Source organism: Theobroma cacao, chromosome 9 (assembly GCF_000208745.1).
Source record: "Theobroma cacao cultivar B97-61/B2 chromosome 9, Criollo_cocoa_genome_V2, whole genome shotgun sequence".
In the NCBI taxonomy this organism is placed as follows: Eukaryota; Viridiplantae; Streptophyta; class Magnoliopsida; order Malvales; family Malvaceae; genus Theobroma; species Theobroma cacao.
This window is the reverse complement of record NC_030858.1, coordinates 28,602,375-28,609,174: the sequence shown is the minus strand read 5'-3', so window position 1 is coordinate 28,609,174 and position 6,800 is coordinate 28,602,375. Positions and strand designations below refer to the sequence as shown.

General features: G+C 30.1%; 1 long non-coding RNA gene across 1 annotated transcript; it reads right to left on the bottom strand.

Moving 5' to 3' along the window:
- On the bottom strand, positions 1,854 to 3,611 carry LOC108663385. The gene is made up of 3 exons (XR_001929364.1): positions 3,568 to 3,611; positions 2,831 to 2,906; positions 1,854 to 1,996 (listed from the first exon to the last, which is right to left on the bottom strand). It is a non-coding gene; the product is annotated as an uncharacterized LOC108663385 (long non-coding RNA).

Sequence of the window (6,800 nt, the reverse complement as noted above, 5' to 3'; positions counted from 1 at the left end):
CCAAACTTGTAAATTACAACTCCAAGTGTATGTCCATATATTGATAATCTTTATATATTTCATGATCATGAAAACTACAACTTACAAACTAACTTTCTATCATATGCACACTATTAGAACATTAACTTCAACATGTTTAATTCTCCTTTGGTGATATGTTAAGGTCATTTCTGGATACATTTCCATCTTAACATTGATGTGCCTTTACCATAGCATTTAGTGTAAATTTGATGAAGGAATTGTCTCCAAATAACTCTTAAATACATAATTATCAAATTGTATACCACTAAATGTTAAGATCTTGACTTTATTCATCAATAACCAATCACATTTATTAAGTGAATAATCTACTTAGTTATTACACCTTGCCTTGGCGATCATAAGATCAAAGTTGTCCTAAACTTAGGATGCAGAAGTTCTCTGTCTCTTAAAGTATATCCAAACATCAACATTTTCTAAATTCCTTACTCTAGGGAGATCACCTTCAAGACTGATCATTCGTATCATAGGCCACACTTTGAACCGAATAAACCTTTAAATTGATCTTTCAAGTAATTCGTATATCAGTCTCAATTATAGAACTTCATATGGCACTTAGACTAGATTCGACATTTTCAAGTCATTTAACCTCAAGCTGCCAATTCCATATCAAGTCCTTTAATCCCTTAGCTCCCCCTTTTTCTATGCATAGCAAAGTTCAAGCTCATCCTTAGAGCAAATTTGTTTCCTAATTTCTTACTTCATGCACATAAGTATGGGTTTACTCTTACCTTAATGCTTAATTTATACACTCCAAGTGAATTACAACCATCACTATTCATTCAAATCAAAGTGCATCCTTTATTACCATTATCACACGTGCTCCTTTATATTAACCACATTTCAATCCATAGTCCCTAAATCTTTTTCCAATTGACAACCATGAGTTCAGTTGTAACTCCACCAAATGAATAAATTATCACGGCCTATTAGTCCAACTCCAAATTTCTCCATCCTTAATTAGAGGGATATATCATTTCATTAATCTTTCATTAGGAGCATTCGTTTTAAGATTTCTATAACACTGGCTCGTGTCACGAGTGGCATCTTAAACTCGGACAACGACCCTACTTATGAACTTTACATGACATTAACAAAGAAGTGGATTACTGGGAACAAGAGTTCATATAGCTCCTTGTCTATGACTTATGCTCCCATAAGATTTATAAGAAGAAACAGAACGAGTCTAAACAACTCTAAATTCTATGTGCAGATGCACGTATTCTATTATATCAAACCTAACTTAACTTAACTCGGGTCACACTGACACTGTAATTTTTAAAATAACTTTAAAATGACTTTAAACCAACTTTAAACTGAAAAGCTTTGATACCAAACTAATTGTTACGACCCGAAACTCCTCTCGAGCCCGTGACAACCGCCGCGATGTCCTGATCGACACTTATTACTCTGAATGTCAACCGGAACCCCGTAAGGTTTTAATATCAGTTTCTCTTTTCCCCGGAGAGCAACCGTTACCAAGTATCATATTCTTAAAGAATTTAAGCTATTTCCAACTGAAATCAATAAAAAAAATGATTTCTATCTCACAAGGGCATTTTGGTCATTTTTCCTCAAAAGTTTCGAAACTAGTTAAAAATGTAGTATGCAAGTATAAAACACATAATTCATAATCAAAAATAAATTTAAACGTCTAAAACTTTCATTTAAAATGAAATTATAACTAGTAGAATAAAATAAAAATATTGAATAAAATATTCAATTTTCTCATAAAACAATATTTTTAGAACATTGCATAATTAATTTTTACAGCGAAAAAGCAAAATAAATTCATATATATTATAATACAGATAACCAAAGTATAAAATTAAATTTGCAGTGACACGTGGGCCCACGAACGACCAAAGGTATCTAGAAAGATAAACCTACATATTTTGAGGATGCCAGTCCAATTGTAATCCTCGATGAAATGAGCTATCTATCGACTATCCTGACCCTGAAATGGGTGAAAATGAGGGTGGTGAGATTATATAATCCCAGTGAGTAAACAAATATCATTTAAAATATCTAAAGGTGAGTAAAATGAGACTATTAAAACATTTCATCCAAATATGTTTTTCATAACATAAATATTCATTTCATTTTAAAACATTAACGTGGCTTATGAGTATCTTAAAAGCTTGGCTCGTGCTAGAAACTATTATCATACTCAATTATCAAGGATACCTTGGCCGAGGGCTATCTCAAACTGAGTCTGCCAAGGCTGTTAAAAATTCACATTTCGCATAAATCATGTTTTTATTTTGAAAACATAGACGTTCCTTGGCGTTGGCGTGAAGTGAACTTTAACAGTGTTAGCCTCAGGAGTTATCCACCCGTGCCTCTCATACTGAGGTAAGATATAACGGGGTTTACTATGCCCCTCTAATAGGTTGGTCCACGAAAACTCACCCACTACAGTAAGCTAATAATTATCCCACCAATCAATAAAATTTTTGACAGCATGACAAGACTAATATAATACTATCCAGCCTACAAGTGTAAAATAGAACAATTCATATAGTTCACAAAACACAGCCCAGCTAGTCATGCCAACACAATAACATAAGCCCTTTATTCAAATCATAAGTTTACAATATAACAGTGGTCTGCAATTACTCTATTTTTCAAAATTGTTATTTTGTTTCAAAACAATTTATAAAATGTTTTCATTTAAACTCATTTTGTTTATAAAACCTAAAATTAACCATTTAACTCATTTTCATAAAATTTCACCAAAACCAAATTAAAACATACTTTAGATAATTAAAATGATGATAAGATTACTCACAGTACTAGGAGTTCGATATACTCCTATTCCCGATCTTCAGGTACAATCTCTTTACTCTTATTAGAAGGCTTACCACCTATACATCATACGTGACACGAATTTCAATAAATTGTGTCAATTTATCATAAACTATTTCAAGCTCTCTAAATCTAAATGAATGCATACGATGGGATGCAAAATGTCCGATTAATCACTCAAATGTGATGTTCGACCTAAGTACACTATACTCGGTCTAATCGGCTAAAATCTCCAATTTAACTCCAAATCAATTCTTCTCACTTTCTACACTCCAATTATACCTAAATTACCTCAGTGATTGTGAATGAGATTCAATTTATCAGTCTCAGGTCAATAATCACACATGTCTATACGTTAAGCAAAAATTAAGATTTTCACACCAAAATTTCCCATTTAATTTCTAGCCTCACCAAACATCAAATATCACCAAAATATCATAAAATATTATCAATTTCAACAACAATATCCTCCCTAGAAAATTTGACCAATGATGTGTAATGACAGAAAATGAATTTTTCTTGTTGGCTTTTCATGCTACACATCACTAACTAACTAAAAACACTAAATTATCTTAGAATCTACCCAAAACATCATCAAATTCTCTCTCCTAGGTGTTCGGCTAGCAAGGGTATCCTCATGAAATCTTGAGTTCTAAGCATGGAAAATGAAAAAGAAAGCATGGGTAGTGTAAATCACAAGATAAAATCAAAAAATTTTACCTTTATTAGCTTAATCCCTTGAAATTTCACACTTTTTTTTCAATTTTCCCACCTAAGGTTCTTGTTCTTCTTTTCCTCTCTTTGTTCTTGCTATGGCCAACCATATGAAGAGAAAATGAGCTGATTTGTGTTAATTTATAAGCCAAATATTTAATGGTTATAGATTTGCCATGTGTCACCATTTCGTTGGTTTATTTTTATTTCTTAACTATTAAGCTTTCTCTCTCCACCATATAAATTCCTTCAATTATCCATGATAAAATTTGGATAAAATCCATGTGCTAGACAAGTATCCTAGTGGTGAAAAATTACTGTTTTGCCCCTAGGGTGGTAAAATTACCATTTTGCCCTTATGCTCCAAAAATACCGAAATTATAACTTTTTCACTTCTCAACCTCAAATCATACTCCAATAAGTCAAAAGTGATCAAAATCTTTGAAAAATTTCCCATTTTATCCTCGAGTGACAAAATTACCATTTTACCTCTAGATAGTGAAATTTTCGGTTTGACTCCAAATTAATTCTCGAACTCCGAATCACCATTCTAAGTCATTCTATGACTTTAAAATTTTCAATTTCACCCTAAAATCTCTATTTGATCTAATTCGAGGCTTAAATCAATTTTGTTGTACCTCTAAGTACAATACCGACTTTTGTCGATTTTTCGGGGCTCTCCTAGTATGTAAACATTCAGTCAATCACATGCATGTCATGACAAGTATTTTATAGAGTCAGGCTTGACATCTTCTCTCCCACTTGGATCAACCATATAATTTTTCTTCATGACTGATTTCAATATCTGACTAAATATTAATATTTTAATATTATTTCATTAATAAAATATTATTTTATTCTAAAAATTTTATCTTGTCTCTTTGGTTCCCAAAATACCTTATTATGCCTCAATTCACATCCAATAAGCTTTATTTGTCACCATATCAAAGTATAGGGCATTTCACAAAATATAAATGAAAGGTAAAGTAAAAAGGTTTTTTTTTTCAAGCATAAATGTTGCAGTAGAATTAATCATTGTTCATATAAATATGATTATGAATACATAAACGTAAGAACAATAGAAAAAAAAATAAACAAGCAATAACAAAATAATAATTATAAAGAGAAGAGAGTTTTTACTTTCATTTGCCATTACAAACTCATCATGAATGTAAAAGATGAGATCAGTAGCACATCATTCAATGTATTTGCTGATAGAGGTAGCAATGTGGTTGAAGCACTAATCCACAAACTTGCATTGATTAATGAGCTAAACAAATATATATTCCCTAAACTTGTTATGAAACTCATCAATGAGCAAAACCTTTTGCTATAACTATAATAACAAAATTTGTTGAATATGGAAACATAAATATTAAAGTCAATATGTATAAAGACATCGATAAAATTGAGAATGTAAAAGCACCAACTCGCACAATATTAAAATCAAAATAGTGACTCATCTTAAAAGCAACATACAAAGTAGCCTATGACAATAATTGCAATGCACTCATCTTCTCCAAATGCAATATAGATTCTTTAAGACCTTTTCCTTGAAAAATTATAGTAAAAAAATCAAAGAAAAGGTAACATATTAAGACACAAAGCAATAATTCTAAATTGTTTTTACGTTACTTTATTCAACTAATAATAAATATATAATTTTAAGCGCATTGATTCTTTCGATAGCAATTAAAGATGACACTTTTTTTTGAAAAGCAATGATAAAGTAATTGAAGATGACTAAGGAGAAAAGAAACCTTTTGTTGCAAACACATTTTTTATATGTATATATAACAATGCTTTCCTTATGCTACATAGTGCTTCAGTCTAATTTAAGTGCTTGTCCCAAAAATGTGCCATAAATTGTGTGGAGGATCATATATTTTGTGCACTTTCTTAACCAATCAGAACCTCAATTTTGTTGACAAAATTTCTAAAAATAAAAAAAATATTGAAGATAAAGTTTGCAAAATTCAAACAATATTTACAAATTTTTTGTTACTTTTACAAACTTTAAGTTCAAGTTATTGTTTGTTTTTCTTCTCTATTTTTTGCTTCTTTCTTATTCTTTTTGTGCCTACATTTTGTACTACATCTACATGTACATTTAGTTATATTATAAAAAAAATTATCTTTAACGTAACACTTAAATAAGCCCCTAAACTATACAAGAAAAGTTAATTAAGCTCTTATACTTTTATTGCATTTAATTAAGTTCCTATACTTTTTTTTTGGTCCAAATAAAGCCTTCTCACTATTGATTAACTACCATTAGCCAAAGTTACAACTATCAATGTAATGCCACCTCATCTACCACGTAATTTGTTAATGTGTCATTTTGGAAGATGATATTGCCATGTGGTACTCGAGCAGCTACGGTTGAACAACTTCACCATCATGTTCTTTTGACAAGAAAAATAAACACCATGAAAGGAAGTAGTAGTAGCGGTAGTGATAGCATTAGTGATGAAGATGATGAGGGTTCAAACTAGGATAAGGCATCAGAGTTGTTAGAAAAAGCAAAAAAGAAGACATTGAAAGTATTAGAAGATGATGTGACTTTGGAGTGCTTTCTTTACCTTGGCTTCAATTTTTTAAAAAACATTAAATATAAATTAAGAACTAATTACAACATTTTTTGTTTGTGAAATAGATAGGTATGACTAGAATAGCTATTATGACTTATTGCAATATTTTGTTGGTAAAAAAACTTTGAAATAAGAACGGAATAGTGGTAAAAGATAAAAATACCCTTTATTATATTAACATTTATTTTCATAAAAACAAAATTATCCTTATTATAATTAAATACATATTTATCCCCAAAACAAAATCATTTATAATTATATTTTATCACATATTTATCTCAAATATAAAAAATAATTATAATTTACTCACATACTTTTACAAATGGACAAAATTATTATAAACTATAATTTAATCACATTATTATACTAAATCACATTGGTAGTGAAATACCCCATACTTTGATATGATGATAAATAAAGTTGATCGAATGCAAATTGAGGTCAATTAAAATGTTTAGAAGTGATAAAAGACGAAAGGAGTAGTTTAGGATAAAATGTTTCGCAAGTGAGAAAATAGTAATAAAATAATAATAATTTTATCGGAGGAGAATTTGTGGGATAAAAGGCGATTTGGAAGTCAAGTAAGGCATAATAAGGTATTTTTGGTACCAAGGAGACAAGATAAAATTTTTAGAATAAAATAATATT